At 42.2% G+C, this 27,239-nt stretch overlaps 1 protein-coding gene across 1 annotated transcript in view; it reads left to right on the top strand.

The window, feature by feature from the left end:
- Window positions 1-27,239, top strand: part of grin2ab (glutamate receptor, ionotropic, N-methyl D-aspartate 2A, b) — a 113,329-nt gene that overhangs the window by 26,142 nt on the left and 59,948 nt on the right. The gene's annotated exons all lie outside the window — the stretch shown is intronic.

The raw sequence follows: 27,239 nt of genomic DNA, 5'->3' as shown, positions 1-27,239 counted from the left end.
AAATCAAGTCTATGAATTGATGGCTGGTATCACCCAAAGCGATTTTATGTTAATTGGCCCTTTAAAAGGTTATGCAGCGCACATTTTTAAAAGTACAGCATTGAAAAGGTCAGCAGAAGTTTTTGCATAGACAATGTAACATTCTTTGCCACATTGTTTTCATTTTAACCAGTGATCAAGCATTGTTTAAATCTGTTATAATGTATTTTCTCCTGCTTGGTCTAAAACTGGGCTATGAGAAACTAAAAAAAAAAAAAAAGTCCTATGCTGTATGTAGTCGTATCATGTCTGGTGCTCTGTGAGATGACAGAGTAGATATATTTTTCTTTTTTTTTTTAAGAAAAAAGAGAATATATCCTTTAAGATTGGATTTTTGTTTTATTTTGGCGTGATGCTCAGTGCAAAGATGGGGATGTACATATCTTTCTTAGTTGAGTTCCCTCTCTGGTTCTGACTCTGTAGACCTCGCTGACTGACATACAGACTGACTGAGGAAGCTTTGATAAAAACACAACTGGTTCTTTAGCTTTTAAATCTCTCAGGGCATAGCAGCCAAAACACAGGAACCAATAACTGCCGCAATACAGCAGCCTTTTGAAGTACAAGTTGATGGGGGATGCAGTGAGTGTGTGAGTGAGAAAAGAAAGAGAAAAAGGCCGAGAGTGTGAGAAAGAGTGAGGGAGGTAAGAGTTGGCTGAAGGTTAGGAGAGCGAGGTTGCAACATGAAGGTCACGCAGCTTGAACGCCCCCCCTCTGAGATTATAATGATAGGTAAAATAAAGAAATGGTGTTGTTAATGCTTTCAGTCACTGCTGTAGATGTGCTATTAAATCAGCCACTTAACACCCAGCTGCTCTAATTGAACCGTTTCACTGGCCAGTAGTACAAGATTGCAGTCATTCCTGTAGCTCCCAGGTGTGAGCGTGAGTGTGTGCAGCCTGTAACTAACCACCCACCCCCCCACCTCCAACAACAACAACTGTTCCTGCAGGCTTGTCCTGTAAATACAAAAAAGGAAAAAGGTCCTCCTGCCTGTGTTGAATTAAGGGCAAACACAGCCCAGTGGCAGTCAGGTATGAAAACCCCTGTGAGTCAGCACATCATTGAAAAATCATTGTTGGTGGGTTTTTGGTTAGAGTGCAGCCACCTGCCTGAAGGAAACAGTTGCGGGCTAAAGGTGTGGAGGATATTGATGAGTTTTTCCCTCGACAGCGTCCTCAGTATAGATGCGAGTAACTAAACAGGGCAGCAGTGTAATGATTGCTTTCATTCCCGGCTGAAGTTGTTGTTGATTAATTGATTAATTGATAAGTCTATAAAATGTCAGAGGACGGTGAGAACTGCATCAATCATTAAAAAAAAGTCAATGTATGGAGACAGAAAACATTCACTTTGCTTCACTGTAGCACTGATGGTTCGTATGATATGTTATAGTCTGATGTTGTATGTCTTCAAAAGGGAACTTGTTTTGGAAATGTTCAGGAATACAGACATTTTGTACTGTAGAGAAGTGAAGTGGTCACCTTGATATTAGGGGTGCACGATAACTATCTCTATGCACAGCTCCACTACTTCCTGAACTTAATGCTGCTCCTGTGTAGCTGTGTATAGAGCCCATTATCGGTACAATATTGGCAGATAATTATCTATTCTATTACTAGAGCCAATAATAACATTGCCTTGGTTTTGCTCATTTTCCGTCCGTTTGCCCCGAGTTGATTTGAAACAATAATAAATGTTCATTTTTGAAGAGTCATAACTGTTCTTGTGTTTGTTGTGATGTCAGTAGTTATGTAAGTTGTATTGCTGTGTTAAGTCGGAGGCAGAGCTATGATGTTAAATTCATCTTTACTCACTGCATCTTAGCCTCTCTTAACCTCAGGTGTGTATATACAGTAAACTATTAAAAATGTTATTGGTATTGGTGGAAAAAAGAGTTATTGTGCATCCCTGCTTGATATTACTGTATAATGTCACTGAATATTGTATATGATTGAGTTATTAGCTTATTAGCAGCTCAGATATCACAGCAGCATTAACACAAAGCTGATTAATTGCTTTCAACTTAAACCTTTGAAGGGATCTTGTCGAATCGAGATGATCTGGTCTGACTAACAGGAGCAGGTCTGACTTACACCGTCAGAACCTGCTGGCGGTTGACTTTTTTCGGGGGCACTCTACTCTAGGTGTGTGTGTGTTGTACTGTAACACCTGCTGTGCTTTTAAAGGCTTTAACATGTTTCTCTGACCAGACGGATATAATTGTTGTTGCACTCAGATTCTCAATAGATAAGGGGAAAAACTGCAGCCTTTATTTCCCCTAATCCAATAGTAGTGCCTTGAAAATACTCTTGTTTCTAAATTTGTAGCAATTATAAAACGGACAAATCAGGGAGAAAAAAATAATAACCCCATCAAATTGTCACAATTTAGAAGCGGCAACCAGTTAAAGTTTTGCTATTTTTTGCCTGATAAGTAACTGAAAGGATTAAGTGATTATCATAATTGTTGGCAATTCATTTCCTGTTGATTAAGTAATTGATTACTCAGTGAATCATTTCAGCACCAGTCGTCATGGTGCACTGGAGCATTCGTTTCTTTCTTGCCTGGTGACAGCGGCAGAGCAGACTATTATGGAGGTGATGAGGACTCTCAGTGAGGCTGACACATGTTAAAGGGATAGTTCAACATTTTGGCAAATTGGCCCATTGCCATAATCGCTATAGTCATAGCAGTAGGTTCATTACCTTTAATTGTAGGTGTAAACTATTTTCAGTACGGCGGAGCGCAGCAGCAGGCTGCTCAGAGCTATGCTATGGAGGCTAAGGGAATTTCTTGGTTTCCCTCATTAAACTCATCAAATTCAACATCCCAAAACTCCACAGCGCTTTTGTAGACAAGTTGTGAGCTGCACAACCACCACGCTATGAGATAATGACGGAACGATACGAAACGGAGCCGTTTTCGAGGTAAATACAGGGTAAATACGGAGACTGCTTGCTGAAAAACTGTCCCTGAACGCAACGCACATCAGCGGTTTTGTATGAATTTACCTCGAAAACGGCTCCGTTTCATATCGTTCCGTCATTATCTCATAGCGTGGTGGTTGTGCAGCTCACAACTTGTCTACAAAAGCGCTGTGGAGTTTGGGGATTTAGTATTTGATGAGTTTAATGAGGGAAACCAAGAAATTCCCTTAGCCTCCATAGCGTAGCTCTGAGCAGCCTGCTGCTGCGCTCCGCCGTACTGAAAATAGCTTACACCTACAATTAAAGGTAACGAACCTACTGCTATGACTATAGCAATTATGGCAATGGGCCAATTTGCCAAAATGTTGAACTATCCCTTTAATGCGCTTGACGCTCTCCACGTTGACCCTGCTATACTGTTGCACCGTTGGTTCGCGGCTACATTAGCTCCCTTGTTTAATTTCACTATATGATACTCGCCTAAAAGACAGAATGAAAAATCTGAAACACCAAACCCTCCAAAAAAAACAACACATATTTAGCTGTATCTTCTCTACCTGCTGTCAGTGGCGCAGCGGTAATATGGAGGATTGAAAGAAATCCCAGTGGAGTGGTAACAATTCAGTCTGATTACTGTGGGCTAACAAACAATATTGTGCTTTCTGCAGCCTGAGCGGAGAAAGAGCCCTGTGCGATCTCTCTTTCTCCCTCTTTCTCTTTCTCTCGCTCTCTCACAGTTGCCCTGTTAATGTCACAATCAAGTCTATAGTTGAGGAGAGAAAAATGAGCATCTCATCCTGTGCTGCCTTGAGGAGCGTACTCTCCATATCATGTTTTAGATGGAGAAAAAAGCAGAAGATGGTGCCAAGAAAATACAGAGAGAAAGAGAGAAAAAAAAAACTTGAGCAGGCAGGCAAGTGCTCTAAAATAATGGATGTACATGGAGGTGGGCAGTGCAAGTGTGAAACGCTTGGTGTTAAAGCAGCATTAAGCTGCCAAAATGCAAACTTAACTGTCATGATTATGTCACATTTCAAGTGAAGGCTTTCTCCAGTTGTCATTTTTATCAGTAGCCGGCCGCCGCACAGCCGCCATCACACTGTATCGCATAAACAGGAGGAGCATCGCAGACATCCCTGAGAACTGTGAGGGTGATAAACAAGATTGTGGAGGACACTAGCTCACCGTGAAGACTCCTCAGGTCCTTAAAGAAAAAAAAAAACATGTGGCTCCTGAGCTTGGTTACAATTTGAGAGTTTTATTTTATTTTTTTCCCAGAGAACAGAATATTTTCTTAAAACTGCTTTCCACTTGGGGATAAAATGTGTTCATTTGAAGTTGTGTCAAACGCAGGATTTGTTGTTGTGTAGTTGTGGGAGGTTTTAGTTCCAATTACCAAGGCTGCACTTGGCCTTTTTTTTTTTTTCCTCTTTTTTTTTGTTGTTGTTGCTGCTAGAGTCGAGATTTTACTCTCGGGCCCGCTTATTAACTAACCAATCATTTCACCATCATAGCAAAAAACACCAGTGTCAGCATTTTTATAATATTGCAGTCTCACGATTTTAATATATTTGTATTTTTTCTTTCACACCCTGTATAAGAAAAAAGCTTCACACCTGGGGGATCCTCTAACAATCATGTCCGCCCCCCCAACCCTCCACCTCCACCTCCACCACCTCCACCACTCTACATGCTTCATTCATCTACAGCTTTATAACTCCTGGGCTGAGATTAAGCCTCATCCGCTGCCTGCTGCAGACCAAGCTGAAGTAGACCCCAGACCCCCATATAAACAGCTTTCACACATGTTTAGCATGAACAGTTTTCGGGGGTGGGGGGTGGGAGGGGGTGGGAGTGGAGAACCAGCTTCCTTTTGGAGCTCAGTGTGCAAATGTCCTCGGATGACTTCACACACAGATCCACATCCACAGATTTCATTATGTCAGGAACACATTAATAATCTAATCACTGCGTAAATGGGCTTTTGCTTATTGTTTGTGATTTAGTCACGGGGAAAAAGACGAAATAACATTGATCTGCTGGCCTGGAGCAAACCTTGCTGACACTAATATTGCTTTTGTGTTCCAGCGTTTGTTTGCTTTTGTTTTTTTTTTTTATGCCCACATTGTCCTCGCTGTGCCTCTGCCAGAATCGACAATGTTCAAAATAAATTCCACCCCAATTGGTCCAGCCCAAACAAATCAAGGAATCGTCCTTTTTTTTTTGTTTGCCAACTGTATTATTATTATTATTTTCCCCCCTTTAATGAAAACAAATGGATCATTGTTACAACAGGTCTCTGCTCGTCTCTGCTTCTTCATCATCTCCACATGATGCACATCACTGCTGAACAGTCAGGAACAATCTATGGGACGGTGGATGGATGGATGTGCTGCTGTGAGAAAGGAGGCATGTTTAGGGGAAGGATGGATGGATGGATGGATGGATGGATGGATGGATGGATGGATGGATGGATGTAGGTGGGGGTGGGGATGGGGGGAGAGGGGGAGAGGGCATGCGAAAGCCCAGGAGAGGAACCAGATTAGTTTGGTATGTTGTACTTCCATTACAGAGAGACTGCTCTGGGAAATAAGAAATGTTGTTGGCTTTACCTCACCTCCCCATATGTGCACTGCTCACTCATTCTCCGCTCAAGCTTGTTCATCTCTTCTTCTTTTGACTTGCTTCTTCTTCTTCACGGTGTGTGTGTGTGGAGGCGGGGGGATAGAGGGAGGGGGGTGGAGGTGGGTGGAGGTGGGGGGGTCACACTGTGTGTAGCATAAAAACACGAACATGCTGAAATGGAGGGTTGTGAATTAAACATGCATGTTCTTTCTGCTCTGCTCTGCCACAGTGGTTGGATGCTGCTGCCCCTTGGTGTCTGTGTGTTTGCGAGTGTGTGTGTGTGTGTGTGTGTGTGTGTGTGTGTGTGTGTGTGTGTGTGTGTGTGTTTGCAAGTGTGCATTTGTGTGTGTGTGTGTGTGTGTGTGTGTGTGTGTGTGTCCCAGCCTGGGATGTCCCATATCAGTAGGGGCCATTTGCCCAGGTCCTCTGCTGAGTCGCTTTAATATTTAACACCTGCTCCCCTCACCTGCTGTCACTTGCAGGAGATACACTGCTGTGTCATTCACTCTCTAAGTCCTTTTCCACTTTCACCTCCATTTTTTCTCCTCCTCCTCCCTCTCTTTTTTCTCTCTTTTCTCTCTCTTTCTCTCTCTATTTGCCGTCTAGCTTTAACTTTCCTCGTTGTCTCCCTGTCTCCTCCAGTCATCTGTCTCTGTCTGATCTCCATCTCCCGCTTCCATCTTCATCTCTTCCTCCTCCTCCTCCTCCTCCACTGGCAACCACCATCCTTATTTTTTTCTGTCATTGCCTCTCCGTCTTAACCCAGCCGCCGCCGCGTCTTCCCTCCTGCTCTCGTCGCCGTCGTTAACTCTCTGGTGGCTCGGGGGGTTGTGAGCGACGTTATACTGTGGAAGGCTTTGGGAAATCTAGCTAGCCTTGAACCCCTGTGAAGCCAGATTGGATGATGGGTTTGTGTGTGTCTGCGTGAAAGAGAGAGAGCGAGAAGGAGAAGGAGAAGAGAGGGAGGGTTACTATGGTGACTAAACCAAGACCACAGCATTTTAGTTTCTGTTCTGCCGGCTGCTACGGTTTCTCTGGCTGCGTTTTACACCGCAGGTCTGGATGCCCAGTTCCTTCCAGCTCGGCTGTGGCGCCACACTGAACACGAGTGGAAGCTGTGAAGCTGACAGATCATGTCCTTGTGTCTGCACCAACGACTCCCAACTACCTCCACACTGAAGACGGAGTATTTTGAAATGCTGTTAATGTGTGAAAGTGACGCATTTGTGCACACTGGTGTTTTCAGGTTGTTTTTGTAAAGGTCATCATCATCCATTTTCCCTCGACAAACAACAAAACTGTGATTCACAGCCAACATCTGGTAAGCAGCAGGACGCACTCTGCCTGGTTACTCTGCTGAATCACAGCGGTTTAAAACATCCTCTGATCACTTACGCCCGTGTTTAATGCCGCCGAATTTACGACCTAGTAGTAGTCGCTCTCATTTTAGTGTCCTCTACTGTTACAGTCGCCTGAGAAGTGAACACACAGAAAACAGCGTTCTGATAATCGGCCTGTTAACCATGTGCTGCTTCAGATATAAAGTATCAGACATCATCAGATTATTTTATGATAGTGGAGTCATCTTACACGATCAACATAAATACAGCCTAAAGGAGCCGTCTGACATTTTGGGGGGAAACGTTTTTATTTGCTTTCCAATGGAAGACTGGAACGAGAAGATCAATATCACTCTCATATCTGTTGGCACAAAGGAAATAGCCCACAACCAGTTATCTCAGCATAGCATACAGTATATCTTATTTGTTGAATTTGTAAAAAAAAACAAAAAAACATGTGCCTTTATGTCGGCTTATGTGAGGCGTACTTCCTAGGCCATGTGCAGTGACTTAAAGGAATAGTTCACCAAAAACTGAAATTCAGTCAGTATTCACTCACCCTGCTGATGAATACTTCGTAGTAGTTTTTTATTCCTCAAAGTGCATCTGGAGACCCGGGAGGTCGGTTCATAGTCCAACGAAATCCTTATATGAGAGTCAATAGCGCCCGATGCAAAATGTCCATAAAACTACACAAAAACCATGTAATCTTCCTCCATACTGCTCGTCCGCAGCAATCCAAGTGTCCTGAAGGGATATAGACCAGAGTTTACTTGAAACTACGTCATTTAGGACATTTTACAGCCTAAACAGTCCTGTATTGAATTTGCCTTGGGCGCAGCACAATACAGGACTGTTTAGCCTGTAAAAATGTCCTAAATGACGTTGTTATTTATAAACTCTGGTCTATATCCCTTCAAGACAGTTGGATTGCAGCGGACGAGCAGTATGGAGGGAAGATTACAAGGTTTTCATGTAGTTTTATGGAGCTTTTTGTGTCGGGCACTATTGACTCTCATATTCATATCCAGATGCACTTTGAGGAATAAAAAACTACTCCGAGAGTATTCATCAGCATGAGGGAATTTCAGTTTTTGATGAACCATTCCTTTAACTCCTTTAATTCCTTTAACTTCACTTAACAGTACAAGCACTGTTTTCCCAAAAGTTCTTGTTATTATGGAGAGAAAAAAGCTCCAATCCAACCAGAATTTGAGAATCGTCATGTACGTAGCGGGCTGAACCAAGGAGAAGATCCATTTTATAAACAGAGCTATGTATTGCTGGATTTTTTGGGGGTTTCTCTTCGAAACAAACCTGCATAGTATTGTGCGTATGAACATCACATAGACTTGATGAACAACAGACACCGACTCAACCTAAATGCACAATGAAAACTCCATCTGCAGAGGAAGCAGACATCTGCCAAGTTAGCTCTCAGCTAACTGGTACAGGACATCAAAGAGCATAATAAATGAAAAATAAATTAGTATCTAGACGCCACCACCACCACCTACAATGTTCTACAATGCATTTTTACCGTTTCAAATATTATCAAATGGTTGTAAATGTGTTTCCTCTTACAATACGTGCCTGTGACTTGATCCTCTGCCATGACTTACTGTACTAGCCCTGTTCTGATGAAACAATCGTCAGCTTAAACGTCTCACGTCTGCATGAAGATGCATCAATAAATACCAGATATATTTAAAGAATATGTTTATAATATATGGATTATGAAATATCTGATTTCATATGAATTTTTCCTGTTTTCATTTTTAATAATAACCATTCATTCAGTTTCATTCATGAGGAAAGAAAAAAAAAGTGGGTCACTTTTCCCAGATAGTGTAAACAAAGCCTTAGTGGGCATAGACTCTTAAAACTCACCTGCACACACACATTTTAATTAGCCGTTCCAGTCTAATTAGTAAATTTGGAACAATGTCAAACAGCTTGAAAACAAAAGGAAAGAAGTAAGAAAACATGTAAAACAGAAGTGTTGCTGCGTCTCGCTTGTGTTGGGAATATTTTTTTTACTTTTGGTTCTAACTTGACTGTGACATTGCGTTGTGTGGAAGTTGGGGGGAAAAAACAGAAGAAAAAGAAGAAGAGCCGCAGCATCACTCCTCATCATGTTGTCTTGTCTTGGAGTCGTTTTCATCTTTGCAGAGCAATTGGAATATTTGCTGTAGTTTTGGCTTTGAGACAGTCACTCCTCATCATCCCTTTTTAAGTTTGAGTCCTTTTCATCTCTGGGTGGTGATGTTCAGTCACGCTCACTTTACTTTCCAGCACACTTTATTTTTTTCCTGAACTTTCTGTGGATCAAGTTTTGCATTGCTATAGGTGGGACTCTTGTCTTTTCTCCTACCAGCCACGGTCACTGTCGCTTCTCTTTGCAGCATACGCATATGCTCTTTTAGATTTTCCTGTCTATCCATGATGCTAAATTACAGTTCTCTACTTGACAACAGACAAGATTTAGCCGGTTGTTTACAGAGGCTCAGTGGATATTTGCCTTGGCCGGGGGCATTGTCAGTTAAATAAGCCTTCAACCAAATGACAGATGATTGACCTCCTCCAATCTCTTAAAGAGATTGGTTCTTAAAATATTTAAGCACATTGACGTTAAAGACACATTTGTGCCTCTCCTTCCGACTAGATTACTGCCTTCTGAAAGAAATCCAGCATTTTAGGGATATGATTGACTGATTCAATCACATTTCACTAGAGTGGACCTCCTGTGAGCCTGCAAGCGCCAAGAAAAATACAAATTCAAGCAGAAGGCAATTGGAGGACAGCAGAAAGATAACAAAAACCCTGTGAAATATAATACTCTTATTCCATTTCTGGTCTCATGGTTTGTATTGTGGTTTCATGACTCTGTATGCAGCGCCCAAGGAAACTGTGCTTTACACATTACTGTATTTGCTGCAGTTGTTTCTCTTTCTACTATCGCTGAGGTGGTTTTCATTTTTGTAGTAGCGTAGCTATTATTGAATGCTGATGATAAAGAAAAAAAATCTTTTTGGAGAAAGGGATAAAAAAAGAAGAAGTAGTAACATGTTTCTGCACAACCTGCCCAGGGCTACAGTGGAAGATCCCGTTTTTCTTTTCTGCAAAAAACGTCGATGTAGACAGAATACAAAAAAATGACTTTGCGTCACGTCTTAATGTTGCTGAATGGATCGCTGTCTAGGAGGATATGAGAGAAAAGCAATGCTTCTGGTTTAGAAAATAAAATAAAATAAAATCACACAAAAAAAGGCTGCTGCAGGCTCCAGGCAAAATCACACCACTCCTCTCCCACCCTGCTCCTACCCTGTAGCACATTACTGCACATTACTGAAGTGAAATTTGCATCTGATAATGTGGCCGTGAAGTCTGAAGGGTCAGCACAATCCATTAAAGTTGTTACCAGAGTTGCCGCCTGTGTAGTCCTAGGGAAATCACAGTTTACCTACACAAAGAGCGCGTGCCTCGGTGCCTTTGTGTAGCAGTATTTTGTGTATGTGTGTGTGTGTGTGTGTGTGTGTGTGTGTGTGTGTGTGTGGTTATCAAGAGCAGACCAATTTGGAAAAGGAGTGCATTTACCTGGCTGGCTGTTGTAAGCTCCTAATCAGATCCACCTATAGAAGGCGTGCATTTATCCAGGCTTGGCGAGTGTTCACACAACAATGATGATAATGATTGAAACCACAAGACGCCACCGAACACGGTCTGCCTTTAAATACACTGGAGAAAGTCCAGGTGGAACAACTGAACACCTCCTCCATGGTGTGTGTGTTAGTCATTTCTAACAATCGCAACATCAAATCAGAGTTAGGCTACGAAAACATGGATCTCATTAAAGTACAGTCATTAACTGGTTTAAGGCTTTTAAATAATGAAAGTCCTAGGGCTGCAACTAACGATTATTTTCATTATCGATTAATCTTTTGTTCTTTTTTAAACAAGTAATTGATTACTTGTTTGATCAATAAAATGATGAAAAATGTCAATAAGTGTCTCCCAAACCACAAGATGATGTCCTCAAATGTCTTGTTTTGTCCACAAACCAAAGAGATACTCAGTTTATTGTCAGAAAGGAACAAAGAAAGCAGAAATATTCACCTTTAAGAAGCTGAAATAAGACAATTTGGACTTTATTTTCTTAAAAAATGACCCAAACCGATTGTTAGATTATCAAAATAGTTGACTATTAATGTAATAATTGATTAATTGTTGCAGCTCTATAAAGTCCAAAAGTCCAGCGTGGGCAAATGAGTACAGAAACATGAAATAAAATAAAATGAATGCATGTTTCCTCCTCTATAAACTGCTCCACACAATATAAGAATAACACATCTTTTCAATAACCTGTGGGAAGTTGTTAGCATGGTTGCTAGCTCAGAAGGAGATTTAGCCATACAACAATAAGAATAAAACGCCTTGGGGGGAGTGAATAGCCCAGAACAAGGAAAAATAAAAAGAGGCTCAGATCGCTATTGTGGCCGACGAGCCCCAGCGTGTTGGCAGCCCACTAGTGCGTTGGTGATTAGCTCGCCAGCTATAGTAGTTTACCGAGTAGCCCTGCATGGATATATCGTTACACAGATAGCGAAAATAAATCCGGCCCATACTTGGGTTACATCCTTGTGTTTTCAGATGCTATTTCCACATCTGGGCCAATTCTGGAGCAGCACACAGAAAATCCTCCAGCTGTCAGCCGGCACTGGAGGATAACAGCGGGAATCTGCTGAGACGTGGACGGCGAGTTTCCAGAACAATGCAAAGACACGCTGAACCATTTTGTGGTGTCTTATTTTCATTGGTTGTTTCTTTTAGCTGTTTTTTTTTTTTGTGGAAGAAAGGTTTAAGCCGGCCGTTGTAATCAAAAGAATTCCCCCTTTTGTGTTACAACAACAATCACACACAAACAAACGGCCTGTGGTAACCGGCGCTCAGTGAGTTGGTTTATGTTGACACTGGCCAGACAAGTGGAGCATAAATACTGTCAGTCACAGCTGATACCCGACAGCTCGGTCTTTATGGTTTCTGGCTGGCGGTGCTTCTTTCCCCAGTCACAACAGCCTGAGCCGTTCCCACAGTGGTGGTGAGTCTGGCTCGCTCGCTCGCTTGCGCGCACGAGTCAGCTTTTTGACGCTGACAACCAGTGGCGTTCATGGGGGCAGGAATGGGTTGCCCTTTTTCCTCTTGGGTGCAAATTGCCCTTTTCAACTGGCAATCAAAAGTTTCCAGGCCCTGCCATGGCCCTTTCATAGGTCATGACCGTTTCTTGCTCATTTCAGTTAGCGTTCTGGCTTTTATTTTTATATTTTTTTACCCATGACCCTGAAAACTGCCTCAGTGAGACACTTCAGACAATATATTATTGCCTTTAGACATCATTTTAGTTGTCCTAAAAGAAGAAGAAAAAAACCCGCTGATGTCAACTCAAGTAGTTTTCCAGAGTTGGAGTGAAGGAAACTAATGTTACGCCTCAACCTGCAGTTCTTTTCACCATCAAGTCAAAATATGTGGCTGGATTTGCCTGCACCGTTACATCTGGCCGCAGTGATAACAGGCAGAAGAAGTGCCACATCTTTGACTTACAGAGTAATAAGGTTGAAATTCAGCAAATATGTTACTGGCAGTGCAGGTAAAACCCTGCTTCTCTTATATTTACTGTCACTATAAAAACCACCGTCTCGCCTAATGTTTCTTCACAGCTGTGCTAAGTGTTGTGACATTTATTCTTTATTTTGTTTTATGTAGCTGCATGTCACCGTTCAATCTTCCCAGACTAAACAACAAAAAACCCTGAATCTGAGTCAGACCGGCCTTCAAGAACAGATCGACGAGGGTTAGTATTTAACACCGCAGCCGGAGCGGTGACACTGTGCTCACTTATGCCAAGAGCTGGAGAAGTATCGATTTACTTGAAGTACAACCGCCCCTGATAGCTCAAGGCCTTGATTGAGGGAAAGTTAAAAAAAAAAAGTGTCTGGGCCTGTAAGAGATGTCCAGACTCAATATGAGGAGGATAATCAGATGGATGACGAGATGCCCTGATTAAGCAGCAGATTGATCTGAGTCGCTTTCATGTATCAAACATCAAAATTCAATGAAACTTTACTTCGGTTCAGACACCAAGACAGTTAATATCACATGAATCCATGTCTAACTTTATTTCATCAGTTATTATTCATGTGTGTTGTGTATTGATTGAGTGAAGCAACGCCTCTCTTCCTTAAAGGGATAGTTCAACATTTTGGCAAATTGGCCCATTGCCTTAATCCCTATAGTTTTAGCAGTAGGTTTGTTACCTTTAATTGTCGGTGCAAGCTACAGTATTTTTAGAACAGCGGAGCAGAGCCGTGAGCTGCTCAAAGCTACGCTACGGAGGCTCATGGGATTTCTTGGTTTCCCTCATCAAACTCATCAAATACACAATCCAACAACTCCAAAACGCTCTGGTGGACAAGTTGTGACCGGCACATTCACCACGCTATGAGATAATAACAGAACGTTACGAGACAGAGTTGTTTTAGAGGTAAATTCAGAGACTGCTTGCTGAAAAACTGGCCCTGACGGGAATGCACATCAGCGGGTTTGCATGAATTTACCTCTAAAACAACTCTGTCTCGTATCGTTCCGTTTTTATCTCATAGCGTGGTGAATGTGCAGGTCACCAGAGTGTTTTGGAGTTGTTGGATTGTGTATTTGATGAGTTTGATGAGGGAAACCAAGAAATCCCATTAGCCTCCGTAGCGTAGCTCTGAGCAGCTCACAGCTCCGACAATTAAAGGTAACGAACCTACTGCTAAAACTATAGGGATTATGGCAATGGGCCAATTTGCCAAAATGTTGAAGTATCCCTTCAAATACCATTAGCAAACATTGCTTAAAGTGTAACACTGCACTTGTGTCTGTTTGTGTGAGTGTGCGCTCTGTTTATCAGTCTGTGTTGGCACAGTGAGTCTCACTTATTGTTGTTTGCCGGTTGGAAACGGCTGCTGAAGATGTCAGTCTCTCCACAGCAGAGCTGCTGCAGCTGCTCGGCATACATGACGGGTGTGTGTGCTGTGTGTGTGCTGTGTTGTGTTGTGTTGGTGTGTCTTCGTGTGTGTCTGTCTGTCTGTGCTGCGTGATGGAACAGCAGGACGTCGCCATCAACCAACAGGTCGCTCTGCCTCACACACTAGCAGAGAGAGCCACCTTAGCTGGACCTGCTGTCTCTGCACCTGTGTTGATGAACGAGTGTGTGCGTGTGTGTGTGTGTGTGTGTGTGTGTGCGGGTGCGGGAGTGTTGACGAATCACTCAGATCTGTCAGCAGTCATCTCTACTCAACCTCAAACACGCCGCTCTACAGCAGCGGTCCCACACAAATCAGTCTTCTGTATTATCATATCTTTCTTCGTTGTTGTTTTTTTTCTCCCTCCTGCTTTCACCACTGTCGTCTCTAAAACACTCTCTCTCTCTCTCTCTCTCTCTCTCTCTCTGTCTCTCTCTCCCCTTCTCTCTTTCTCTTTCTCTTTCTCTCTTTCACACACACACCCTCCAGATTTTCCCCTTGCATCACTCTCTTATATCCTTTTATTTTTCAGTCACCCTCCATGTCTTTCACTTGCTCCCTTTCTTCACGTCACCTCTTGCCAACCTTATCCCCTTTACTGTTCCCTTGTCATCCCCCCAGCCCACACACACACACACACACACACAAACACACAGACACACACACACACTCTCTCCTCCCTCTCTCACGCCCCAGTTGGGGAGTACAATGAGATGGCAATGGCAGGGTTGCACTGTGTGTGTGCATGTGTTTGTCTGTGTGATGTCACACTACAGCAGCTCTATAGTAGCTCTCTCTTTTTTAATCCCCGTGCTCACAGACCACACTGCTATTTTAAGATTCTATAAACCTTTTCAAAGAAGCTTCAAGGGGAAAGCTTGTCCATGTACTGTGTACCGAGTCTGTGTGTTTGGGAAGAAAGAGTCTGTGTGGGGGGAGGGGAGGGAGGGGGAGTGTTTAGGTATGTTTGCATGCATGTGTTTATTCTCCTGTCAGACCAGCTGATAGCGCAACTTTTAGCAGTTGCATGATTCGTGTTGAAATTATCCACATGGACATGGATTTAAAATGTGTTTTGACACAGCAGATTTGTATGGCTGAAAAACAAAAGCGCTCCTCTGACTCAACTGTTTTGAATTTTAATCTATTCGGGCATTCGCTCTCTATAATATTTTTTTTTCCTTCTTTAGAGGCTATTCCCAGCTCTCATCTGTGCATTTGCCTTTCTCCTGGGTCACATTTATGTGGGAATCTCAAGGAAAAAAGTCAAGCTGAATATTTAGAAGCACAGCTGATGCCATGTTAATAAAACAGGGTAGATCTCAAGACAATAAGCAGACAATAAACCCGGCAGTAAAACCTGGCTCAAAGTATATTGCAAGCTCATTATTGCCGCAGCAATATAATATCTGCAGTCCTGAACTGTCTGCTGTCTTGTCTATTATCATATGTAAATCTGATTCTGGCAGAGAGGAGCGGTTGTCTAGATGCAGTGGCACTTGCGCGGCCATTTCTAACATCATCGCCCCCTTTTAACCTTAAAAAAACATGAACAGAGAAGCTGGACTTGGCTCTGCGCCTGCACCTGGACTCTCCTAGGAGGCCAAGGTGTGAAACAGGAACCATTTTCACTTTATTTTTAATGGATGGATGAAAAGAATTAGACAGTCAAGGTCGTGACACAAATGTAGTTTCTGACAACACCTTCAGGTCCTCAGACTTTCAGCTACATCGGATCATCGTCCCCCTGTGTGTGTGCAGCTGGAGAAGCTGCAGTGATAACTCTGACATATTGTCACATTATAAAATTGGCATGTTTCAGGAAATAGATGCTAAATTAGGACTAATTTTAATTCAAGTTTGTGGCAATACAACACATTTTAGTCTAATATTTACTCTCCTTTTAGCTCCGTTTCGTTCGCCTACCTGCTCCCGAAGGAAACATCTGTCTCTTTAGCTTTCTTGCTTCCGCCGCTGTGTTCAGCAGCCAGGTGTTTTATCTCTCTAAGGTTTGGTGTTGGGCAAGTTGTGTACAGTGGGTTTAAAAATGCCTGCTTATGCTGGAAACAGCTGCCCGCCACAGCTGGAAATAAGGTTTATAAGAGCAGTGAGAGTGAACTGGAACATAAAAAAACAAAACCACGAGCTAAGAAATGCTAAAGCGTTCCCTGGAGCTGAAGCGGCCTTCGGAGCTCAGAGGGTGTAGTTCTCTGTGGAGTCTTATCACATATATTACACAGAAACATTTGGCCTGTTACTGTCGTTGAAATATATAAAAAAAAATAGATTAATATTGCATTTGTGGTTAAAGTTGGACAACAAAGTCACCATATTGTTGCTACATACAGTAGCTACATTAGCATCAACGGCTGTTTACTTGGAAGAAACATTACAAGTTCAACATTTAACTTTGTTCTTTTCCATACCAGCACCATTTTTAATTCTGGTTTCTATCACATACCCTATTTTCTTCTATGCTAACCAGCTAGCCCATATTAGTCCATCTCATCGCTTTCTGAGGACAATGATGGCTGCAGTTGTTGTGACGCAACAATCACCACCAAACACTCCCACCAAGAAACCAAGTTCAGCAGCAGAGAGGACAAAGATTTAAAGGGATAGTTCAACATTTTGGCAAATTGGCCCATTGCCATAATCCCTATAGTTTTAGCAGTAGGTTCGTTACCTTTAATTGTCGATGCAAGCTATTTTTATCATACTCATCAAATACACAATCCAACAACTCCAAAACACTCTGGTGGACAAGTTGTGACCTGCACATTCACCACGCTATGAGTGAATAACAGAACGTTACGAGTAAGAGTTGTTTTAGGGGTAAATTTATGCAAAACCGCTGACGCACGTTCCCGTCGGGGCAGTTTTCGATAAGCAGTCTCTGCATTTACCTCAAACAACTCTGTGAATGTGCAGGTCACAACTTGTCCATGAGAGCGTTTTAGAGTTGTGTATTTGATGAGTTTGATTAGGGAAACCAAGAAATCCCATGAGCCTCCGTAGCGTACCTCAGAGCAGCTCGCCGCTCTGCTCCGCCGTTCTAAAAACAGCTTGCAACGACAATTAAAGGTAATGAAGCTACTGCTAAGATTAGAGGGATTATTGTAATGGGCCAATTTGCCAAAATGTTGAACTATCCCTTTAAAGTAGTCAATTTTTAGAAGACGGTTAAAGGAAATGGTCTCTGTTGTTAGTTTTTGTTTGTCTGTTTGTTTTTAGTCTTTACCTCGTGGTGGGATGAGAATGAGTCAGATCCTTTATTTAAGTAAGAGAAAAAAAAATGTTCACAGTAAATGTCCTGCATTCATTGCTGACATCATTCACTTTAATTATTAAGTAGTCTGAGTAAGCACTCTTACAGGTTAGCTACACTGTCTATGCTGTAAATATTATATTGCGATATTAGATCATTATAACTGTACTACCTCACAACTTCCCAATCGTCTAAAAAGCCAATTACTGCAACAGGAAAACAACCTGATCAATCACAGTTAGAGAAGTGTTTGAAAAAGTTGCAGGACTTTAGGGGCCAGTAGCTGTTGCCGCTTCACTGTCTCATAAGTAATAGAAAAAAAATAATGATGAAGTTCCCACAGTAAATGTCCTGCATTAATTGTTGAGATTATTAACTGATTATTAATTAGTTTGAGTAAGTACACATGCAGGTTAGCTAAAGAGAGATCATTACAGCTGATACATTAACACACATTTTTACTGCTGCAGCTGGTCCTGCATTGAGATACAGTTAGCATATTTATTCTATATCATTGTGGTATTAGTTCATGTTTTATAAGCTGATCGTACAGTACATGATTTTGACATCCATTAATGAGACACCTATTTCTCCACATATACACATCTGGTGTGCAGCGAGGGATAGAGCCACTGTCAACTCACTGTAATCAGGTGCAACTGATTGCAATATGTAAATGTCCAATTAAACGTCATCAGACATATGTAAAATGTACAGATATTTCCTTCAGAAAACATGGTAGTGTGGTCGAACGAAGCAGCCGGATAATGTGGAAACAAATACACAGTAGTTGAGGAAAAAATACCGAGCATGACCATGGGCTGTTTAAGGCTGTTTAAACAAATGACCAGCACTGTTGTTGTTTCTGGACTGGACAGTCTCATGGGTCTTGTTCCACACTAATAAATGTGTCGCGCCCTCCTTCCTTGCACCGTGGCACCATTTGTGTGCCCTACAACTGTCCCCGGCAGTTTTGTTCCACTGGAACATCGCGCCGTCCTGAACTGCTTTGAGTGCTTTCTTCCTAAATAGAGACTGTTTCGTACATGAAATCTACAACCTGCCTCTTGTCATTATCCCCGCAAGCCTCCTTCAGGGCCTTTCCTGATACTGTCGGACCAAGTGTCATCTCCACTGTAAATAGCTCTATGGCCACTGGGGCTGTTCCATCCTGTTTCATACATGCAATGGGGTCTGCCCCTTGAAAAAAACAAAACAAAATAGATACAATTTTCAGCAGAGTCAGACCTACGTATCTCCACATAGTTGCAGTTTTTGTCCATTGTGCTGCGTCTCTCTTTCTATTCGAATGGTATCAACGTTTATGGAAATCTGTGTCATTTCAGCAGTTCACTGTCTGGAAACAATTTCTCCCCGACTTGTTGGTTCTGGCTGTGCTGTTCTTTTTCTTATAGATTTCAATATGGTAAATCGTTGCCATCATAATTGACTGTCTTGACGATGGGGCTGGTGTAAACAGCTCTGTTCAGGCTCAGCTCATTGTCACAATGAATTTTTTTGTACCGTCTGTCCTGTCAAGGATCTCTGGTGGGGTCCCTCTTGGTTTCAAAACAAAGTACACGTCTCCTCTCTGTTGCTTTGCTGCATCACTTAGTCATATCATTAAGACTCACATTTGTCTCATTGTCGACCTGATAAAATAAACATTATAATTTAAAAGCTTATTTTACAGCAGTTTGCTTGCTGACCCCAGAACTGTTTCTCAGACTAATGTGAGTGAATCTCAAGGTTTTTGAATCTCTTTTATCAGCTGTAGCTATTCATCTAAAAATACAGTAACTTTGTCCGTGAAACTGTTTGTGCTTAACCTTAAAAGATATACATTAAAAATCTATGATCTATAACTTTACATATTATCCTTCCCTCCAGTGCCGAGAGGGAATTGAAATAATATTTGAACTAAGGCAAAGACGGCCACATTGTTATGGATGACTCTGCGGAGGGATTTTGCTTAATCAGCCATCGTAAAAACCTGGAAAATACACCCAGCTCTCCACACTCAATTTAACATCAGAGTTAGGAGAAAATGTCCAACTAAGTTAATTAAAGTCAAACTTTAGTAATCCCAGTGGGGATATTTGACCCATCCGATGTACTATGAAGGAGGAATAGTGCAGAAGAAGAACTTCTCCCTGTGAGTGCAAACAACTAATCCCCCTGTGGTGTCGGATGAGTGGATGTACTGTAATAATGATACATATTAGTTATACGAAGACTGTGAAATAAGATCTTTATTTTCAACTGAGTCAGGAAAACAGGTAGTTAAGCTTCCACCTGGTTGTATAATCCAGGTTTGGCTTGTCCTCAGACCTGTTCAAACATATTAATCTCTACACTAAACACAAAAAGTTAAACATGTTTAAAAGCAGCTATAATCACTGTTCATTAAAATAACATTGTGTCTATTTACACTGTGAAAACGATCAGTCGCTTGCAGTGATGAAGCTTCACACAGCCGTCATGGTTATGACAGTTGATGTCTGGTCACTGTTGGTGCGTTTCCATTACCCCTTGAAATGCGCAAAACCTAAATATCGAAATTAAAAACTGGTAATGGAAACACCTACATTTCGAAAAAACTCTCAAATATCGCAAAAAAGTTTTTGCGCTCTCATGAGGTGGTTTTTGAGACGTATCGATACAAACGTGTATCGCAAAAGTGTAATGGAAACACTTTTTTCGCTTTTCTACACGTCACCGGCGTCACCGGAGTTGTGTGTGTCCACGCTGTGTAGGTTTATGTAACTTAATGCATTGCTGACCTGGGCATTGTTTCTCATTAAATTAGAAAAACCTTTCCTATCGTTCCCCTTTTCCGTGCATGGTTGAAGGAGACTGGCTCGCATCCACGTTCCCACTCCCTCCTGCGCCGACATGTCACCTTAAGTCACATAAACCAGTACGGGTGTGTGGACACACACACAACCATCAGCGCCTCATCACCGCTGGTGTTTAAAAAGCCGTTCTTTCTGCAGTAAAGCGCACATCCGCCGTGTTGGTAAACAAATAGTCCCTCTACATCAACGGAGGCCGTGCTTGGTCAGCTTGGGTTGGAGGTGGTGTGAGTGCGGGGGACAGGGGAGGGGGCATTAGAGCTTCAGCACGGTACAACTGACCCGTGTGAGTGCGCCCTTATTTGTGGCCGCTGCAGCGCCACACTGGCTTTGCCTTTCAGTAATCAAGCGCTGTTTTTGTCTTTGTTAAAAACAATAACAGCAACAGCTGTCGGCAGCTGAGATCGCTGTGCCGTCACCATAGAAACGCAAGACGCATCACGGCTCATTCGCAAAATACCTTTCAATGGAAACACCCGCAAATAGCAATTGCACTTTTTCGAAGTTTCAGAAATATCGCTTTTATTTTGCGAAAATCTGTAATGGAAACGCAGCTACAGTCACACGACGACGTGCACACACTCAGAAACTAGACTGAAGAAACACACTGAAGCATTTAGCAGCTGAGAACAGTATACTTCCCTCAAGAGCGAAATCTGAGCTAAAAGACAACTCACATTCATCAGGTGGCAAGAAACACAACTCGTATAAATATATAATGTAACTCTGTAACTTTAAAGGTCATGACATCAGGTATTGCAGGTTTAGAGGCACATGCACTCCTCTCTCCTTCGCTGAAAAACCTCTGTGTGTCCACTGGAGGTTTCAGTACTCCACATTGCTCTTGTGCAAGCTGTGATGTGCTGGAACATGACTGGCTCTTGAAATAGTTATCACAGCATCATGCTCGCTTGTAGGTACACATGTTAAAGTCTGTCTTAAGGTGAGCACACAGAAACTTTTTCCTCCTTCAGCAGCAGATGAATGTGAAAACAACCCGTGTATTGGCTGTGCACATGCATCATGCACACTGAAGGCCAAATATGAAGGCTGCAGTCACAGTAACTGGAAGTAAAACATGTTTTTGATTGTAGGGGAACTTTAAAGGGATAGTTCAACATTTTGGCAAATTGGCCCATTGCCATAATAATCCCTATAGTTTTAGGAGTAGGTTCGTTACCTTTAATTGTCGGTGCAAGCTATTTTTAGAACGGCGGAGCAGAGCCGCGAGCTGCTCAGAGCTACGCTGCGGAGGCTAATGGGATTTCTTGGTTTCCCTCATCAAACTCATCAAATACACAATCCAACAACTCCAAAACACTCTGGTGGACAAGTTGTGACCTGCACATTCACCACGTTATGAGATAATAACGGAACGTTACCAGACAGAGTTGTTTTAGAGGGAAATTCATGCAAAACCGCTGATGCTCGTTGCCTTCAGGGACAGTTTTTCAGCAAGCAGTCTGTATTTACCTCTAAAACAACTCTGTCTCGTGTCTAACGTTTTGTTATTATCTCATAGCGTGGTGAATGTGCAGGTCACAACTTGTCCACCAGAGCGTTTTGGAGTTGTTGGATTGTGTATTTGATGAGTTTGATGAGGGAAACCAAGAAATCCCATGAGCCTCCATAGCGTAGCTCTCAGCAGCTCGCCGCTCGGCTCGGCCGTTCTAAGAATAGCTTGCACCGACAAATAAAGATAACAAACCTACTGCTATGACGATAGGGATTATGGCAATGGGCCAATTTGCCAAAATGTTTAACTATCCCTTTAAGTTACACTTTGATAACCTTCTTGAGGAGACACTCTCCTGTATTTGGCTGCGTTAGTCGTATTTTTGGGGGGGAACAGTGGTCGGCTACAGCTCAACATCTTGAACCCATCTCCAGTGGCCACAGCCTCTCATCTTCTGCACCCCCCTGGATTACCTGGATTACTGTAACTCCTTGCGCATATGGATCGGTCTGCCCCTGCATGCAGCTAGAATAGTAAATTGCTGCCAGGCTTTACAAATGCATCCAGGAAGGTAGACTGCATTTCCCTCTTGGCTTGTCTTCATCTGTCTCCAAATGCGCTGTGTAAGGTTTGGCAAAGCAAGACGAACATTCTGTTGTTTGTTATTGAGTCTCTGAATTGATTCCCCCCTCCCCACCTCCCCATCCCCTAAAATTCAGTTCTTACATCTGGAGGATTATATACATAAATGCATGAACACTGTCACAACAATAAACAAAAAACAGACAAATAAAAATGTCACACGCTGTGAACACAATCCGGTAAATATGCAGTACAAGGTCAAGGACAAAGATCCCGTGATCTGTGACGCATAAACAGGAGCAATTTAGTAAAAATATCTCAGTGAAAACCAAGATTATTAGAATCACTTATTATATTTTATCTACTGAGTGCTTCTTCTCAATAGCAGTAAATTTACTCCGTCTCCAGCGCTGCTGATTACACACCACAGATACGGCCAATCAGAACAAAGAACCCTTTGTGTCACAGTAGTGCCACTCTCCGACATATGGATTATCTCTTATGTCTACGGTTCATTTGTCCATTGTGATGGTGATGGCAGTGATGATGATGACTGTGATGACAGTCACGATGAAAGCGATGACAATGATGCGTGTGATGACGATCAATGGGACTCTCTCTTTTTTTTTTTTTTTTAAATCTCTGATGCAGAGAAGCGAGACGTGATAGTCATTGTGGCGATGCTGAGGTCGTTTTCTGTAATTAGACCTTTTATTAAGAGTTTCCCTATGCAATATTCATATTATATGGAAACATAGTAATGAGCAGTAAACACAGGTACAGAAAAATTACATCCACATTAATAATGCAAACATCTGCTGTATAATTAAAATGGTTCTTCCCTGAAAAACAAAGCTGTTCACTGCGGTGTTTGTCTGCATTGTCTGATTTACATGCAAAATGTTTCTAATCATCCAGACTCTCCTTTTTAATTTCAGTGCTGCTGTTTGAATATATTCTCTGTGATTCACTTCAGGAAACATTTGTTTTTGTGTTTATGTGCTCAGATGAAAACCGGCATTACTCAAAATGTTTTTACGAGACAACATTTTCCCATCTGAGTTGGTAGAGACAGTGATGGGATCGGGACGGATCCTCATGGGAATTCACATCAACAACTAAATATCTAATACACATCAACTAAGCCACAGTGAATACCTATGTGAGACATGTAAATTTGGAGTTAAAGGGATAGTTTGGGTTATTTGATGTGGAGTTGTGTGAGGTAGTCATGCATAATCGGTACGTTTCCCGCAGTAGATTCAGATCAGCACGCTGCCAGTTACGAGAGGCAGCAGGGAACAAGCTACACCCGCAGAGTGATCTGATGCTGTGCACGGGGGCCGGCAGCGGAGAAAAAAATGTTTCTGACACTTTTGAAAAACACCCACCGAAACAATCCAATATCCATTTAAATGTATGCTTCATGTAGAATATTTTCAGTGCATTATCTTCCCGAATCCTGTCAAAACAGCACTTTCTGTTGGCGCTACTTTTTCCTCAACTGCTGAACTATTACAGTATATTCCTACGCAACAACAGCACAACAGCACACACTGTATGATGCTGCAGCCACAGGTCAGTAGAGTGAATCAGAAAGAGATAAACTTCACTTTGTTTTGATAAGCAACTGACTACGACTATCTCACACAAACCCTGTCACAAAAGCCCATGCTAGACACTGAGATGCATTAGTGGGGAAAATGTACAAACGCCACAAAAACCTTACTTTGAATCAAACCAAAGTTGAAGTGGACGGCCGCTGTGCTGAGCCGCCATGACGCTCCACCTAGAGTCTAAGCCAAGGGGTCACTGGTCATTTGGTTTGGGTTCTTCACAGGTCAGATTTTCTGTATCTTATCTAGCGACAGGCACATTAAGCTTATTACTACAGTATGTGTCTTATGTTTACAACAGGTTACTGAATACTTCGTGATGGAACGGCCAGTGACTAAAAGGGACCCTGTAGAGTGTTTGGCCACTTGTTAATATATGAGCAGTGCTTTTACGGATGGATATATACGTATATATACATATACACATTATCTGTGTTTGTTTAGAGAACTCCATAAGGGCCGCGAAAGTAGCAGGAACGTCAGCAATTTGTCATTGGTTAAATGTTGGTGTTAAGTTGTCGTGAGTTTTGAACGAAGCATTTTCCTGAACTATTTATCATTATTATTTAAGAGGAGCTGTGCAAGTCTGGTTGCTTTTCCTCTGTTTTGCCCACCCTCCTCCTGGCCATGTGCATTTGTTTTTAACAGAGCTGGCAAAAAATCAATAAATGGAGAGGTTGATGACGTTATATAACATTTACGATGTTATGACATGTATATTTGTGTAGTCTTAACTGTCATAAACAAAAGATTGCTGGTTACGGAGCGCGTTTGTGCCACGGAGACGAGAGCTGGGACACCGGGGAGGCGGCCAGGTACTACACTGATGTTGCAAGGTTGGTTTTCAGCCATGAGACTCCAGGTGGAAGACAGAGAGCCTCTGTTCTCACTCGTAACAGCTTTTTAATTAAGGTAAAAATGTAGCAGAGCCACGGGAGAAATCCTGCTTAGTTCCTCTTTAAAAGGGAACTATGCAAGTCCAGTTGCTTTTTTGCTTACCATCCTCCCGGCCATCTGCATTCGTTTATCAATGAACATGGTGAGAAAGCAATCCACGGACTGGTGGATAATGTTATTTATCATATACGCATTACGACGTGTATATTTGTGTAGTCTTATCTGTCATAAATAAGAGATTACGGGTTACGGGGTGCGTTTGTGTCGTGGTGCCGCCGATGCAAGAACTGGGACACTGGATCAGAGCCTCCATTCTCCATCGTGACAAGTTACAAGTCGTTTATTTAACCATCATAATTACTCCAAAGATGTTTAATTATGGTGCAAATGTAGCATAGTTAAGGTACAAACCGTTCCTATTTCCTCTGTAATACTAAATATAAGTACAAATTGTTCAAATTCTACGTAAAGGGTTTTTTAATGTAATATCCTTCTTAGCAGTGTTAGCAGACCCTGTCCACTGTGGGGTCTAACTGCTGACAACCTGACTGTCATGGATCAATGAAAGGTGGCCAAAACTTCTTTAATCCTTGATACTTTTGCAGAGCTACTGCCAAATACACTCACTCACTTTAATTGGTGTGTGAACAAAGGGGCGCATTCTCCAGAGCAGTTGCTCCCTATAGGTAGAGTACTACCTCACAACTTTCCAATTGTCTAATAAGCCAATTACTGCAACAGGAAAACAACCTAATCAATCACAGTTAGAGAAGTGTTTGACAAAGTTGCAGGACTTGAGGGACCAGTAGCTGTTGCCGCTTCACTGTCTCACATCAATCATCTCTCAAGTGCAAACAACTGCAGAATGCAGAGTCCGTGAGGCTGTGAGTTTTAGATGTTTTTTCTTTGTCTTCTTCTTCCCATAACTGTATTTACAGTTGAAATAGGATATTTCATCAATTTTCATGACAACAAACATCCCTCAGCTGCCTGTATCTGCTTTAACCGAGCACATACAGTCTTTCCTCTCTATCGTTCTGTTTTTTTTCCGTTATTGTTGTTATGATTCTTTCTGCATAATGCACAATTAAAGGCTTAGATAAAGCACACTGTTAAATTTACCTTTCATAAACCAATGTTTAATCCAATTCATTTAAATTCCATTTTATCTAAATAGCTTCAAATCATTGTTGCGTACGTTATCTCGAGGCAGTTCGCTGAATAATGCCAAGAAATTACAATGTTATGAGATAATACACAGTTCCTTCTTTGAGTCAAGGCTTGGTAACAGTGGAGAGGAAAAACTAATAATATAGATAACATTAATAATAAGCTATTGAATCTCTACATAAATGTGTATAGATATGATCAGTACATTACAGCATTAACAACTACAAAGCTGTTACTTGACTGCAAAATCAGCTCTATGACATGTGTAGTTACACAAGCATACATAATATTGACATAAGTAGTTGCACAGATAAGCTGTTATGCCACTCCACATAATAGACAGATGCAATAAGTGATTACAGTACACTTACACCCCCCACCCACCTAACCCCCCCACCCATCTACAGACAGGGAGCCATATGTGCTAAGAGCATAGGCACACGCCTGGAGGCATCCACCATCATCTATGTGCGCCACGTGTCCTACTGGGAGGGAAGTAGAAAGAGAGTAGAAGAATAGAAGAAGGTGGGCCGGGAAGTAGATAAAGGAAAAGAAAAAAAAAAGAAATATGGGGGGTGGGTTTGAGTGAAGCTTGTGTCAGAGCCATACCGTGTTGGTGTCAGTTCCACTCCTCTTCCTCCATGTTAAGAAGTTTCTATCTCCCTCAGAGGGAGAAACACACACCAGCTGGCCCTGAGAGAGCGTGGCAGAGAGGAGGGGGAGGGGGGGAGGAGATAGGAGCGATAGAAGTAATAAGGAGGCGAGTGCAGGTACAGGAGGAGATAGAAAAACAGAAGCAGAGTGATAGATTTGTTACCACAACACCACATATACAGCAGTGACGTCCAATTATGGGATGCTGATTTCTTTACATGCTGCAGCGTTTCCCATTCAACTGAACAACTGAGCTCATTCTCAATATTTGTTCCTATGCCCCCCCTCCCAACCCCCCTCCTCCCTCCAATGACATTTTATTTACTGTAGCTTGCAGTGCAGAGAGAGTTGAAATGGAAAGTCATTGATTATGAGCAATATCAAGCGCACAATGCAGGGAAGTACCACACAGTGCATGCTCTGGAGGAGGAAGAAGATCATTTATAGATAACTCCTCTGGTTTCCTGCAGTAGTTTGGGGCATTCTGGGATTTTATAGCCACCTCACGGCAGCAGCAGATACTCTATCACTGATTAGCTGCCTTCAATCTGAGCTAATTAGTGAATAACCACCTGATGTATTAATTTGTTGGAAGAAGAAAAAAAAAAAACCTGTATCTGCCTGACTGTCTCGGAGCCGCTATCCCCCCCAACCTCCCCCCCCCCTCTCTTTCACAGCAATCGGGAAATCTTTTTAGTTGCATATAATTGGACGTCCCTAATAATTACATGACACACAGACGTAGG

This window comes from Trachurus japonicus, chromosome 1 (genome assembly GCF_045865225.1).
Source record: "Trachurus japonicus isolate A0001 chromosome 1, Traja_1.0".
Classification (NCBI taxonomy): Eukaryota; Metazoa; Chordata; class Actinopteri; order Carangiformes; family Carangidae; genus Trachurus; species Trachurus japonicus.
Note: the sequence above shows the minus strand (reverse complement) of the source record. Positions and strands in the feature narration are given on the sequence as shown.